The sequence below is a fragment of the Mustela nivalis genome (assembly GCF_964662115.1).
Source record: "Mustela nivalis genome assembly, chromosome: X".
Taxonomy (NCBI): domain Eukaryota; kingdom Metazoa; phylum Chordata; class Mammalia; order Carnivora; family Mustelidae; genus Mustela; species Mustela nivalis.
Genome location: NC_139040.1, coordinates 15,738,029 through 15,752,698, shown reverse-complemented (window position 1 = coordinate 15,752,698; position 14,670 = coordinate 15,738,029). Strand labels below are relative to the sequence as shown.

Sequence of the window (14,670 nt, the reverse complement as noted above, 5' to 3'; positions counted from 1 at the left end):
AAATCACACTTTAATTCTGAATCGGTTTACAAATATCGGAGGTTATCATTCCCACCATTCTCATCATCTGGTCGAGCAGTTTGCGTTCTCACCGACTTTTCCCCCAGTGCAGCGAGGGTAAGAAGGGCAGTGCAGGCTCTGGTTTTCCTTGTTACTGAGAAGCACAGGGAAGGAGAAAGAGAGGAAAGGCATGTGCAAACTAGCAGTGATGATATTCAATTGTTTTTCTCATAATTTGACCTCGTGTGGATTACTTTTGTGGAGGAAACTCTCCCTGTGGGAAATCAACATTCCATGGGACACCATCTGTATTAGGAAAGGCTCAGCCTGTGCACACGGAGTAGCGGCTGGGTACCTACCGTGTGTACAAGTCGCTGCATTACAGCACGAGCAAAGCGCACAGGTCTGTGACCTTACAGAGCGTACTGTGCAGTGGAGAAGGAAAAAACCGCCGAAGAATTACAGACATCTAATTGAACTAATTGTGAATGTCCAACTGTGCAAACATTTCCGATTTGGGAGGCTTCTAGTTCGTCACCTCAGGACGCAGTGGGGTCCCATGACAGCACTGGGGAGGAAGGGGCGGAGACAGCCATCCTCCAGTCACCGCTGCAGATGGACTTGGGAACAGCAACATGGAGGTGAGTGAGCGCCTTCTCTGAAGGAGCAGTGATTCGGCAGGGCGGGCTGGCATTTGATTTCCCTAGTGTGACTGTGCAGGTTGCAAAATATTTAAGGCACTTCAAGAAAAGATGATGCCAGGAGACAGGAAGTGCTAAGGGGCCAGGAGCAGGCTTGGCACTGCTGGAAGCGCAACCTGGTTCAGGTGCCCGAGGCCGGCCCTGCCCCTCTACAAGAAGCTGAGAGCAGGGCAGGCAGCACCAAAGGCCGCATGTGCACACGCACACGCTCACGCACACACGCACGTGCACACACAGTCACCCTACCCTTTCTTGCACATCTCATTGACAGGAACAAGGCTGCCAAACTTTCTGTTTGATGCCTGTCTCTTCACAATTCCTAAAATTGGCCCGTCCTTTAGGAAAACAGGAAAGAGAACCACTCACTTTGCAAGGACCACAGTTCAGGAAGGCATGATGGTAAATTTTTGGCATCAGACTGTCTGGGTAACAGGCTGCGCTGATGTTCCATCACACATTCCTTGGGATGTGTCTATGCAGGCAGTTTGGGTTGAGATGAACACTTGAATTGGTAGACTGAGTAAAGCAGATTGCCTCCCCAGTGTGGGTGGGCCTCATTTAAGCAGTTAAAGAGCAAAATAGAACAAAAGCCAAGTAAGAGGGAACTTCTGCCTGACTCCCTAAGACAGGACAATCCATCTTCTCTTTCCCGTGGACTGGAACTTAATCATTGGTTCTCTTGGGTCTCCAGCTTGCTGCCTACAGGTGTTGGGACTTCTGAGCCTCCATTATCTTGCGATATAATTCTTTATAATTTGTACATACATATATATACACATACAATCCAACCTTTATATCATCAGATCAATCCTTTGCTAAAGCATTCTGCTTTTCTCTGCTTTGAAACAGACAAAACCAAAAGAGGTTATAGATAAATGTTACAAATCTGGCCAGTTATGTATACATAGCATAGTATAAGCCAAATATTAACAAACTGTATAATTCTATATCACATTTTCCCTAAAATGTCATTGATCATAATACAAGTCCTGATTTCTGATATGTTACATGAGGGGAGAAAAGGTCAATTCATGCCAGGATGGTCATCTTTCAAGGGGAAAAGCCCTCCCATCTCCCCCAAAGTCCCTGACAATGATGCAGGAGTTACATTTTATGTTTTTTTTCACTGCAGAATTGTTTATTTTCTTAATTTAAATTCAACTAATCAACATATAATGTACTACTAGTTACAGAGGTAGAGGTCAATGATTCATCTGTCTTACAGAACACCCAGTGCTCATTACATCACCTGCCCTCCTTAATGTCCATCACCCAGTGACCCCATCCACCACCCCCTTCCCCTCCAGCAACCCTCCATTTGTTTCCTAGAGTTAATGGTCTCTTATGGTTTGTCTTCCCGTCTGATTTCGTCTCGTTTAATTTTTTCCTCTCTTCCCCTATGATCTGTTTTGCTTCCCGCATCGTTCTCTCTGCTCAGCAGGGAGCCTGCTTCCTCCTCTCTCTCTCTCTGCCCACCTCTCTGCCTACTTGTGATCTCTGTCAAATAAATGAATAAAAATTTTAAAAAAAACTATTTGTGATTTATAATTATTTAACTTGTTAAAGTTATAATCTTGTAATGGAAATTTTGTCCCTGTTGACCAATATCTCCCCATTTCCTGCAACCCCAGACCCCCAAACACCATTGTTTATATGAGTTGGCAGGTTTTAAAAAATATTTTATTTATTCATTTGAGAGAGAGACAGACAGAGCACACAAGCAGGGGGAGAGGTAGAGGGAGAGGGAGAAGCAGACTCCCTACTGAGCTGGGAGGCCAAGGCAGGGCTCCATCCCAGGACCCTGAGATCAAACCTGAGCTGAAGGCAGACGGTCAACCATCTGAGACACCCAGGCGCCCCTGGCTTTTTAAGATTCCAAATAAAAGTGAGATCCTACAGTATTCAGACTGGCCCATTATGTCTCATATTTTCAGGTCTTTCATGTTTCATAAACCAAAAAAGCTCAAAAACGCAAATTTCAGCTCAACAGTGGATCAGATCCCCAGGAACCCTTATTAAAATGCCCATATTGAAGCCCATACTGGAGCCAACGTCTCAAGGCATCCAGGCGGGGTGAAGAAATCGGACTGTTTAACAAGCTCTCCCAAGAGCTTCTCCCCTGGCTAAGGGGAAGGTAGACAGTGCTGAGCCTGGATTCAGGAGGTAGTGGGGTCCCTGCCCAGGCCTGCCCCTCTCCTCCTGCTGGCCTCCAGCTGAGCCGGCCCTTGCTTGGGGAGGTGGGGGAGGAGCAGACCCACTGGCCCGCCCTGGGGCCACCAAGGGGACTCCCCGCCTGGCCTCAGCGGCTCCCATCGGACGAGGCCATGCCAGGCGACTGACCCCAGCAGCAACGGACTCAGCACCATCGAGAGCCTGGAGGCAGTGAGGCCTGGGGCCAGAGGCGCGAACTCCCCGCGGGGCTCCCTTGGGTGGCTCACAGCCCGCGACGGCCGCCTCCAGTGCTGACAGACAGGCGGGCGCCGGTAGAACAGCACAAGGGCATTGTGCATCTCCAGGTCCGGGAATGAAAGGGGCGGCCGGTCCCTGTGCGTCCCCTGTCCGGGAACGAAGGGCCACGGCCTGGCGGGTCCCTGTGTATCCGTGGGCTGGAGGATGGAAGGACTGACGCGTGGATCGCCCCTGTGCGTCCCTGGGCACAGGAATGGAAGGGGCGCGGGTCCCTGAGCATGCCTGGGCGGGGGAATGGAAAGACCATTGCGGTGCTCGAGCCTGCGCATCGCTGGACGCCGGAAGGGAATGGGAGGCGGGTCCCTGTGAGCGGGAATGGAAGGGGCGGTGCGAGGCGGGTCCTTGTGCGTCCCCGGATGCAGAGAAAGAATGGGACGTAGGGCACTGTGTGTCCCTGGGCGCGGGAATGAAAGGAGTGTCTCGTGGCGGGCCCTGTGCGTCCTAGAGACGCTTGCTTGCCCAGGGAGCTGGGACCCCTTTGTCCCCCGAGGCGGTGGGACCTGGTTGCCTCCAGCTCTGACTTGGGATTCAGTGGGAGTAGGCGGGACCTGCGACGCGCCTCTCTCCTTCCAAAGAGCCCAGGGACCAGTGATCAGAGGGCGGCGGGCTCCTGTCTGTCCCGCGTCCCAGCCAGCGCTGCCTGCGACCTGGCCGGGCCTTCCTGGGGTTGTCCGGGTCTGGGAGGGCCCGTAGGGGCGCAGAGCCACCCTGTGGGGAGCGTGCTGGGGCCGTGCCCGCGCCCCAGGCAGCCGATTTATAACCGGCTTTTAGACGTTCCCGCGACGTGTCTCTCCTCGCCTTTCCCCGAGTCCCGCTTTGCACACACCCTCTTTATCCGTGGGCCGTGTGAGCGCGGGCTCGCTCGGGCCGGTCTGGGGAGAAGCCGTGAGTCCTGGAGCGAATGAGACTCTCCCACAAAGGCTGCCCACAGAGGGTCCTCAGCAGGACGGTGGGAAGCAGCCCATAGACTGAAGATACCACGGGAGTGCTCCTCATGGGGGAAGCCAGCTGCAAACACGGACAGGTGGAGACAGAGCGGATCCTGGGACGACCCCTGTGCTCCACATGAGAACCACACAGACCCTGTCCTCTCACAGTTGCCGACAGACACTGGAATAAGATCTTCTAAACTCTAGACTCAAGTTTCTCCAGTAACAGGGGGCCACAGAACCTTGGAGGAATGGTGGAAGCAAAGGCATTTCCCATTTGCAGCCAACCAAACCAAAGAGCCGCAGATGGAGCAGGACAAAGAGGGACTGTTGATCCTGGGAAAGCCTGTGCACCAGGGAGAGGACCTGTCCCAGCCCCGCCCTTACAGGAAAATTAACAAATTACATGCTATTAGGAATACAAATAGTATTCCACTCAGGATGAGAGAACTCAAGGCCCTGTATTGACATGACCACCCCAGAGATGGGGAGGACAGTAAGGTCAGCGCAGGGCACACAGATTAGGTTCCAGGTCCATTACTGAAATGTCACTTTTTAAAGAATCAGCTCAGGAGCAGGCCCAAGGGTCATACTTCGCAACCTCTGCTCAAGAGGACTCTCTTACTTCCTTTCTTTCAGTGCACTGACCCCTAAGTGAGCTACTCAGTCCCAGCACACCCGTTGGGAAGCTCTACCGCAGAACACCCGGGCCCAGAAACAGGGGGTGCCGGGTCCCTGGGCTTTCATGTGACTCGTTAAAACCTCGTTGCTAACAAAGCCCAGACGGATCCTTCCTGCTCCCTGGTCCTGGCACCATGACACCATCCATTCAGGGAGGCCAGGGTGATGCCCTGACGGGGCAAGATAGATGGTCAAGGACAGTGGTGAGCCACCATCCGTCTCAAGATCTCCCTCCCCACAGGAACCCGGTGGGAGAGTGCGGGGGTGGGGGGGGAGGTGAGACAATCCAGGGCCTCTGCATCCTTCCTGTCCGGGGTGGGCTTCTCAGGGGTTCCCATGAGGTTAGGGCTGCTTCAGCAGGATGAATTTCAGGGGAACCTGGAGCCAACAGTGCTTCCACTTGCCCCGTCCTGTCCCGTGACTCTATGGCTCAGGAAGCCTGGTGAGCATGAACAGAAGGCAAGTTCCATCAGGGCAGAGGATTTTGTCCTCTTGGTTCAAGACTATAGAGATGCCTGGGTGGTTCAGTCAGTTAAGTGTCTACCTTCAACTCAGGTCATGATCCCAGAGTCCTGGAATGGAGCCCCATATTGGGCTCCCTGCTCAGTGAAGAGCCTGCTTCTCCCTCTCCCTCTGCCTGCCACTCTGCCTACTTGTGCTCTCTATCTCTCTGTCAAATAAATAAATAAATAAATAAATAAATCTTAAAGAAAAAAAAAAGACTACAAATCAGTGACTACAACAGTGCTTGGCACATAAAAGGGAATCAGTAAGAATTGTGCAGCGAACCATTGGGTGAAATCCTACGTTCTACAGGATACGCACTCCTACTACATACCCACAGAGAGAGGAACTAACCACTGGATGGTCCAGAGGTCACAGTGCCCTGTAATGCAAACTCAGTAGCAAGCTTTACTTATCAACTGACAGGTGATTATGGTACCAGGCAGACCAGGACACTGCTGGGGGGTGACGCCGACCACAGAAGGGACCCTTCTGAGTCCACGGTGCACTCATCCTGCAGAAGGAGGTGGAGGTCCATGGCAGGGGATGGCTCCTGGGTCTTGGGTTCTAGGTGACACCAGCCAGGTGTGCACTCTCCCCTGAGCATGTGTCCCCCTGCCCCTGGCCATAATGGGGACATGAGGATGCTCCCATCTCCCTATGGGGTTTTCTGAGGGCCATGTGGCAATAATGTCTGGACAGCCCTGAGCCTAGTGCTTGGCAGAGACACGGGCTCGGCTCATTGGATCCATGCTTCAGGGTAGGACCACTGTCCACCCTAGCAAAACTTCTTGGTGCTCACGGGTGCCCCTGACACCGTGATGCCTGCCCAGGTGTCCCCTGAATCAACCCCACTCAGTCCCTGACTCTGGGGCAGGATTTCAGGATACAAAGGGCAGCCACTTCCATGTGGCCCCAGACCTCCTTCCAGCAACTGACCTAGGACTTGGTCACTTGGCTTCAAATACACGCGTGTTTGGGCAACGAAATCAAATGCACCCTCTAATCAGGGAGACTGAGCATATGGGGACTCAGGAAGGAGTCTGCTGGAGCTGCTAGAGAAATGCAGGGGAGGGGAAGCACCCCGCCCACAGGCTTCTCTGCCAGCACCTATTCTTGTTTCGGGTATTAAAGACACTGATGGAAGTAAATCTTTAAAATTACCAATATATTTGGGGCATCTGGTGACTCAGTTGATTTAGCATCTGACTCGTGATTTCAGCTTGGGTTAAGATGTTGGGGTCATGAGATCAAGCCCTACATTGTCCTCTGCACTCAGTACAGAGTCTGCTTGAGATTCCTTCTCTCCTCTGCTCCTTCCCCTGCTCATGCTCTCATGGTCTAAAAATTTTTTTGATTTTTTAAAAATTTTCACTATATTTGTAACAGTTTTTTATTCAAGAACCTTAACACCCTCACCATGAGGACCTAGCCTGCGCTAGAACTCTGAGAAGTCCTGTCTGACAATGAAAACTGGAACTGGAACAGAGTACAACCCACTTATCCTGGGTGATACTCACAGAAACCGTACTAAAGGTAAAAGAACCTGTCAAGAACCTCACCTTGAGGGGTGCCTGGGTGGCTCAGTGGGTTAAAGCCTCTGCCTTCGGTTCAGGTCATGATCCCAGGGTCCTGGGATCAGGCCCTACATCGGGGCTCCCGCTCAGCGGGGAGCCTGCTTCCTCTTCTCTCTCTGCCTGCCTCTCTGCCTACTTGTGACCTGTCAGATAAATAAAAAAGAACCTCACCTTGTGCTCATATAAACACATAGTATTTTTGCATAATTTAGCATGTCTTTAATCTTCTAGAAAAGCCCTACTTTAGGAGCGCATGGGTGGCTCAATGGGTTTAATCCTCTGCCTTTGGCTCAGGTCATGATCCCAGAGTCCTGAGATGGAGCCCCGCATCAGCCTCTCTGCTCAGTGGGGAACCTGCTTCCCTCTCTCTCTGCCTGCCTCTCTGCCTACTTATGACCGCTCTCTCTCTGTCAAATAAATAAATAAAATCTTTTTTTAAAAAAACAAGGGCCAGACAGGGAAAATTTAGGCTTTGTGGGCCACATTCAGTCTGCCCCTTACTGTCCTTCTTCCTTGTTTTAAAAAAGCAACCTTTTGGGGGCACCCGGGGGCGTGCAGTCAGTAAAGCATCTGACTCCTGGTTTTGGTTCAGTTCTTGATCTCATGGTTCTGAGATTGAGCCCCACAACGGGCTCTGCGCTTAGCGAGGAGCCTGCCTGAGACTCTCTCTCCCTCTGCCCATCCCGTTCCTGCTCATTCTCTCCCCCTCAAATAAATAAATAAGCCTTTTGGAAAAACAATTCTTAAAGATTTTGCTTATTTATTTGAGAGAGAAAGTATTGAGAGCATGAGCAAGGGGAGAGGCAGAGGAGGGGGCAGAAGGAAAAGCAGATTCTGAACTGACGGGGGAGACCAACAGGGGCTCCATCTCAAAACTCCAAGATCATGACCTAAGTCAAAGGCAGACTCTTTACCCACTGAGCCTCCCAGGTGCCTCTAAATAAATAAATCTTAACAACAACAACCATCTCACGGGTTAAACGTGCTGTAGCTCCCGGGGTTTACAAACACAGGCTGTGGCCGGATCTGGCCCGCACCCCGTCCAGCACGATATTGATGTTCTTGGAGGATGGAGGTGGGTAGATTGTGTTCCCTAGGAATTCCATTTGAGTGTATCGAAGGGGACATGACAGACTATTTATCATCGGAGGGGGGCTGGGTCTGATACCGGGAGAAACGAGCCATACACTGATCCGAGAGGAAGACAAATAGGAAGGTCCGTTGGGAGATGCTGGGGCCGAACGGGATGCAGAGACAGACGTCTGACACAGTGGCAGCCGGCTCCACTCCTTTCCCGGGGTCTCACCCCAAGACGCCAAAGGCGACGCCCACCCTCAGCCCTGGTGGCTCGGCTTTTGGGCAGAAGCCCTCCCTCGGGAACACAACGCCTCTCTGTGCGGCAGCCCTGGGGGCCTCAAACAGCTCTCTGTCTGTGAGGACAGGATGCTGAGTCACGGCTCCCACACCAGCAGCTCCGGGACTGGGTCCTCAGAGTGTGGGTCTGGCTTCAGCTGCGGATGGCAAAGCTCCCAGAGTCTGCAAGGCCCAGCTGCTTCTTTGTACTGGAACTGCCTGGACCGCTAGCGAAGGCTTCTCATTCTGCATCACAGTCTCAAAACCGGGAGCCCATCTTCAGCCGGCCTGGGTGGCACAGCCCATGGCCTCCTCCACTGCCCGCTTCTGGCGGGATGCCACAGCTCTGATGGCTCTGGGGCCCCAAGTCTCAGATTCCAGTGTGCTCCTCTGTGCAGGCGTCAGGAGGAGCCACCCACAGTGGACGGCAGGACAAAAGCAGACAGGAAGAGCAGCAGCGATCACCCCAGGCCATACTCACCTCCCTTGACTTGCTCACTTTCCACCAAGCCCTCCCGCGGCCGACCCTGACCTTTCAGATGGGTCAGAGACGCTGATGGCAAAGCCCTGGACTCACTTTCTAGAAAAGTACACAGACACATCCAATCTGCGTCCAGTTTCCAAAAGGTTCATAAAATGTCCAAGCCCATCCCCAGACCCTCTAGCACTGTGCTGTCCCATAGGGCAGCCACTAGAGCCATGCGGACATAAAGTGCAGAGTGATTCAAGTACAGTTCTTGTCCTCGCTACACTTCACATGCCCCCCAGCCATCAGGGCAGGAAGTTCTCCCAAGCGGCTTGGCTCTAGAATTTCACCAAGGCTAAGAACACCTGCCTTGAGGAGAAGCCAGCATCCACATGCTGGCGGGAGACCCGCTCCCAGGCTAATGTGGGCTCTCTTCTGTTTCGGCAGATACACAGGCCACAGAAGGCATCGGAGCAATTCCGACACCTCTGGTGAATAACCCTGAAAGTCCATGTGGCCCCGAGTCACCCTCGGTCACCTTCAGCCATCGGCGTCTCAGCTAGAGCCTCGCCTCCCCAGGCCGCCAATCCACAACCCTTCATTCTTCTCCACTCAACACGCTTGTACTTCCGCCCACATCAGCCTGACCCTTGTCCTGTGATGGCAAGTCAGAGGGCTTTCTCATGACAGCAACACACTGCCACAAGGCAGGCCGCCAGCCACCTGGTCTGCACCAGGAACCAAGGACACTGATCACATTCATGGCGCTATGTCCCGGTGCTGTTCCAAGTCACCCCCACGTGGCAGGTCACGTGGCACTCAGGCAGAGCGAGCAGGTGGGGACTGGCACGATGCCCTGGGTACAGATGGAGGGACTGAGGCTGGAGGCTGACGGGCACTGAGTAAGCTGTCCCAGGTCCCACGGTCAGTGCCAGAGGGAAACGGTGCCAAGGCCACAATGCACCGACCTGGTGATGCCCATGTCCGCAAACATTCAAGTGTTCTACGTGCAATGTTTGAGGCCACGCTTGTGGTGACAGAGGTGGGGACATGCGTCTCCACAGGTCTCCAGACCTGTACCCGCCCTCATGCTCTCCCTCTAGCTGCCCATCCCCAACTCGGGGACCTTCCCTCTTCCCTGCAGGGGAGCAGGTGAAAACATCCTCGGGACTCTTGCTGCCCAGTCATGGAGAACGGCACTGTTCCCCGCCCATCCCCGGGCAAGTGTCTCTTCCTGAAACATGGACTAATTTCTTTGGGGGCGGGGGGCGCCGAGGGAGACAGAGAGACTGTCCAGCCACTCGGGCGGGGCTGGGCTGCAGCCTGACCTTCCCACTCCGAGATCAGGACCTGAGCTGAAACCAGCTCCAGCGGCTGAGCCTCCCAGGCGCCCCCCCCCTCCCGTGCCAGTTTCTCCAAGGACACCCGGGGTCTCTCCTTGCAATGTCAGCTTCAGAAAATGTCCTGTGCTGGCTGCAGCTGCGTGGAAGCCAGAGGCAGTGCGCCTGGCCTGGCCCGGCCCAGAGGAAGCACTGAGCAAGGTTACTGCTCCCCACGACTCATTCCTAGAAAGCCTCCACGTCCCGGCCTGGGCACCGAACCCTCTCCTCTGGAAGGCATCCAGGAACCCAGCCGGCTTGGGCTGTGGACCCGCCCTGACCCTGCTCAGCCTCGCAGCCCGCCGCCCTCCCCAGAGGGGCCCGAACCCTCCACCGCGTCCCGCGGGGCCCTCACTGTCCCGCCATCCCTCCACCCGCCCTCCCGCGGGGAAACCTCGCTGCTGCACCCCAGGACTCACGGCTTCTCCCCAGACCGGCCCGAGCGAGCCCGCGCTCACACGGCCCACGGATAAAGAGGGTGTGTGCAAAGCGGGCACTCGCGGAAAGGCGAGGAGAGACACGTCGCGGGAACGTCTAAAAGCCGGTTACAAATCGGCTGCCTGGGGCGCGGGCACGGCCCCCGCGGGCTCCCCACAGGATGTCCCGGCGCCCCGACGGGCGCTCTGGCCCGGGACAACCCTGGGAAGGCCCAGCCAGCTTCCAGGGAGCGGCGGCAGGGATTTGGGCCGGACAGGAGCCCACCGCCCTCTGGTCACTCATCCGTGGGCTCTTTGGAAGGACAGAGGTGCGTCACAGGTCGCACCTACTCCCACTGAATCCCAAGTCAGGGCTGGAGGCAACCAGGTCCCACGGCCTCAGGGAACAAAGGAGTCCCAACTCCCTGGGCAAGCAAGCATCTCTAGGATGCACAGGGCCCACTACGAGCCGCCCCTTCCATTTCCCCGCCCAGGGACACACAGTGCCCTTCGTCTCATTCAGTCTCTGAATCCGGGGATGCACAGGGACCCGCCTCGCACCGCCCCTTCCATTCCCGCTCACAGGGACCAGCCTCCCATTCCCTTCCGGCGTCCAGCGATGCGCAGGCTCGAGCACCGCAATGGTCTTTCCATTCCCCCGCCCAGGCATGCTCAGGGACCCGCGCCCCTTCCATTCCTGTGTCCAGGGACGCACAGGGGCGATCCACGCGTCAGTCCTTCCATCCTCCAGCCCACGGATACACAGGGACCCGCCAGGCCGTGGCCCTTCGTTCCCGGACAGGGGACGCACAGGGACCGGCCGCCCCTTCCATTCCCGGACCTGGAGACGCGCAATGCCCTTGTGCTGTTCTACCGGCGCCCGCCTGTCTGTCAGCACTGGAGGCGGCCGTCGCGGGCTGTGAGCCACCCAAGGGAGCCCTGCCACTGGCCCTCGGGGAGTCCGCGCCTCTGGCCCCAGGCCTCACTGCCCCAGGCTCTCGATGGTGCTGGGTCTGCTGCTGCTGGGGTCAGTCGCCTGGCATGACCTTGCCCAATGGGAGCCGCTGAGGCCAGGCGGGGAGTCCCCTTGGTGGCCCCAGGGAGGGCCAGTGGATCTGCTCGCCCTCCAAGCAAGGGCCGGCTCAGCTGGAGGCCAGCAGGAGGAGAGGGGCAGGCCTGGGCAGGGACCCCACTACCTCCTAAATCTGGGCTCAGCACTGTCTACCTTCCCCTTAGCCAGGGGAGAAGCTCTTGGGAGAGCTTGTTAAACACTCCGATTTCTTCACCACACCTGGACGCCCTGAGGCGTTGGCTCCAGCAGGGGCTTCAACATGGGCATTTTAATAAGGGTTCCTGGGGATTTGGCCCCAGTGCGCCCAAATTGGCATTCTTGGGTTTTGTTATTTTTGCTTAATTAAGACACATGAGAGACCTTAAACTTGAGGGACGTCATAGACCAGATAAAAATTTTAAATTATTAAAATATTTCAAAAACGGTAAGCATAGAATTGCTACATAACCCAGAAATCCCACTCTTTAGTATATATCCAACACAACTCTAACCCTATGTGCACACAGGTGGTTGTATACAAATATTTATTGCTCCTTTATTCATGCTGGCCTGCGGAACCCTGCATGCACAGCAGTTTATTACTGTATACAGAAACATAGTAAATCCATACAATGGGGGAGTTTCAGCTACAGAAAAGAACAAAATAGGGGTGCCTGGGTGGCTCAGTGGGTCAAAGCTCTGCCTTCAGCTCAGGTCATGATCCCAGGGTCCTGAGATCGAGTCTTGCATCAGGCTCTCTGCTCAGCAGGGAGCCTGCTTCCCCACCCCTCCGCCTGCCTCTCTGCCTACTTGTGATCTCCGTCTGTCAAATAAATAAAAAATCTTTAAAAAAAAAAGGAATGAGATAGCGATACATTCAGTGACATGGATATTAATTGTTCCCTAGTTCAAAAAAGAAATTTCTACTATTTCAGTCCATCCTGCTTTCAAAAGTTGTGGTCATCTCAGATGATTTCATAGATGTCTTAGACTCCAGTGAGATTTGCCGTGGTTGTTCCAAGCAGGTGGGAGGCTGCAGGAGCTTCCGCTTCCCTGTGTGGAACTTTCTTCGCATGACGGTCCCATCCTTAGCCACCAGAGGCTGGGTCTGAGCCAGCTACCTTCAGGGTCCTTTCGGTGCTTCCTGGTCCCAGTGAGAGCCCAGTAACATCTTTCCGGGGCAACCTGAGTTTCCGTATCTGCTGTTTGCATTATAAATACTCTTTGGGGTTCATACATTTTCATGAAATGTGCTGGATTCGGGTATTCTTGTAGTAACACAGTTCAGTGAACTCTGTATCGAGAGCTGTTGGAAAACACCCAAAGGATCGAGTCCTCTTATGAAAGATAAAACACACACAGGCCAAGTGGTCTCAAATTGAATAAAATGGACTCAGGAGTTTGACTTCTGGCTCTGGGTGAGTATCTCAATCTTTAAAAACCCCGTGCATACAGTGCCTAGCAGGAGCACTAGTGAGATGGATGGGTGTCTTGCTGGTTGGATCTGGGGGTGGGGTGGCCAGGTTGGGGCAGTTAGGTGAGGCCTGCTAGCTGGCCTAGGGCAGCCATGAGGAGCTCAGGGTGGGCTGGCTGGCGAGCTCTGACTGTCGCCGAGGCAGCCCTGTTGGATGACTTCTCGAACCAGCCTGGCTGCTGGAATCCCCAGTAGTAAAGCCAAATGCTTAAGGCTCTCCAGCACAGACTATACTGACCTTCAGTTTAAGAAAAGCCCTCCTGAGATGGCACAGAGGGCCTTTATCGCAAATGTTTAACAAATGATGGGCAGATTCTGAGCTTGTTCCGAGGGTGTTAGCTGACTCTGATTTTACATTGAGCGGATGACACTTTTTAGCTCTATTTTTCACCTCCCGGCCCTGGCGAACGCAGCCGACAAGTTTGGCCACTTGGAATGTCCATTCCGGAAGAGTAGCCCTGTTACTCTGACAGGAAAGTTGGAGGTTATTTTGTAGTGGGACGTATGGCTTCCACCACCCTTTGTAGACTTGAGCATTTCTTTTCAATAGTCCTTACGGTTGTCATTATGTGTTCGGGTGGCAGATGGAGGGATGCAGTAGGTCAAATTCTTATTACTAAGGATTGTATTTTGGAAAAAGTTTTCAATTAGCAATAACCACGCCTTGGATAAACCCCATTGGCTATGATACTGCCACTGCTCAAAGCATGTATTTTGAAACTATCTAAGCATCTGATCCCTGACACTCATCTCTAACTATGCGTTCTAGTGGGAGACTTTGGCAAAGTCAAGTATCCACATAGACACATCTGCAATATTTTTTCCTTGCTTTCTTCTTGATGGTAATTGGCAATTTTTTTTTTTTTTACACAGGGAGAGGGGGTTTGGCACAGGGATGGAGGGAGAGGGAGAGAGAGAAAAGCTCAAGCAGACTGCACACCTGGCACAGAGACTCATGCGGGACTCGATTCCACGACTCTGAGATCACAACCAGAGTCAAAATCAAGAGTCTGATGCTTAATCGACTAAGCCACCCAGATGCCCTGGTAACAGGCAATTTTTAAAACTTCAGAGCCAGTTTTCAAAATGTAAACACTTTCTCTGTTCACCAGTCCTTGCCCACCTCTAATTTAGTTCACCAGTACATTGGCAAGTGTATAATTGGGGTCATTCTGTCCTTCGTAGATCAAGATGTTCTGTGTATCCTGCCTTTAATGACTGGACCTTGCCGGCGGTGTTTCCTGAGGGAAAATGTAGATAAGTAGGTATTATTTAGAGATTAAAATTCTGTTCTTAGCACCTTGTTTTAGCTTGTCACTCCACTAAAGAGGGAAAGATGGGGCCTGGACCCCAAGAAGACTAGATTGCTGTGGTTTGATTCTGTCCTAGCTTGTGAAGATTGACATATTCAAAAGTAATCAAATGGTCAAAATCTAAACAAACAGAATCCCTCCACAACATCTCTAAGCTGAAGGGTTCATGAAAAGTGCAGAAAGTTTAAGCTGTGATGAGCTAATAATGTTAACTAACAGGTGGAGAAGAAAAAGATCTCCTTAGAAATATCACCATTTTAAAAAAGATTTTATTTATTTGTCAGAGATATAGAGAGCACAAGTAGGGGAAGCAACAGAGGGAGAGGAAGACTCCCCACTGAGCAAGAATTTCCCCAT

General features: G+C 53.2%; 1 protein-coding gene across 1 annotated transcript in view; it reads left to right on the top strand.

The window, feature by feature from the left end:
* Nucleotides 1–4,035: 4,035 nt before the first annotated feature.
* The window catches only part of ZNF449 (zinc finger protein 449), a 57,253-nt gene continuing 46,618 nt past the window's right edge, over nucleotides 4,036–14,670 (top strand). Inside the window, exon 1 of the mRNA XM_082717647.1 lies at nucleotides 4,036–4,055. The gene's annotated coding sequence lies outside the window, so the exon portion shown is untranslated. The remainder of the gene's footprint in view (nucleotides 4,056–14,670) is intronic.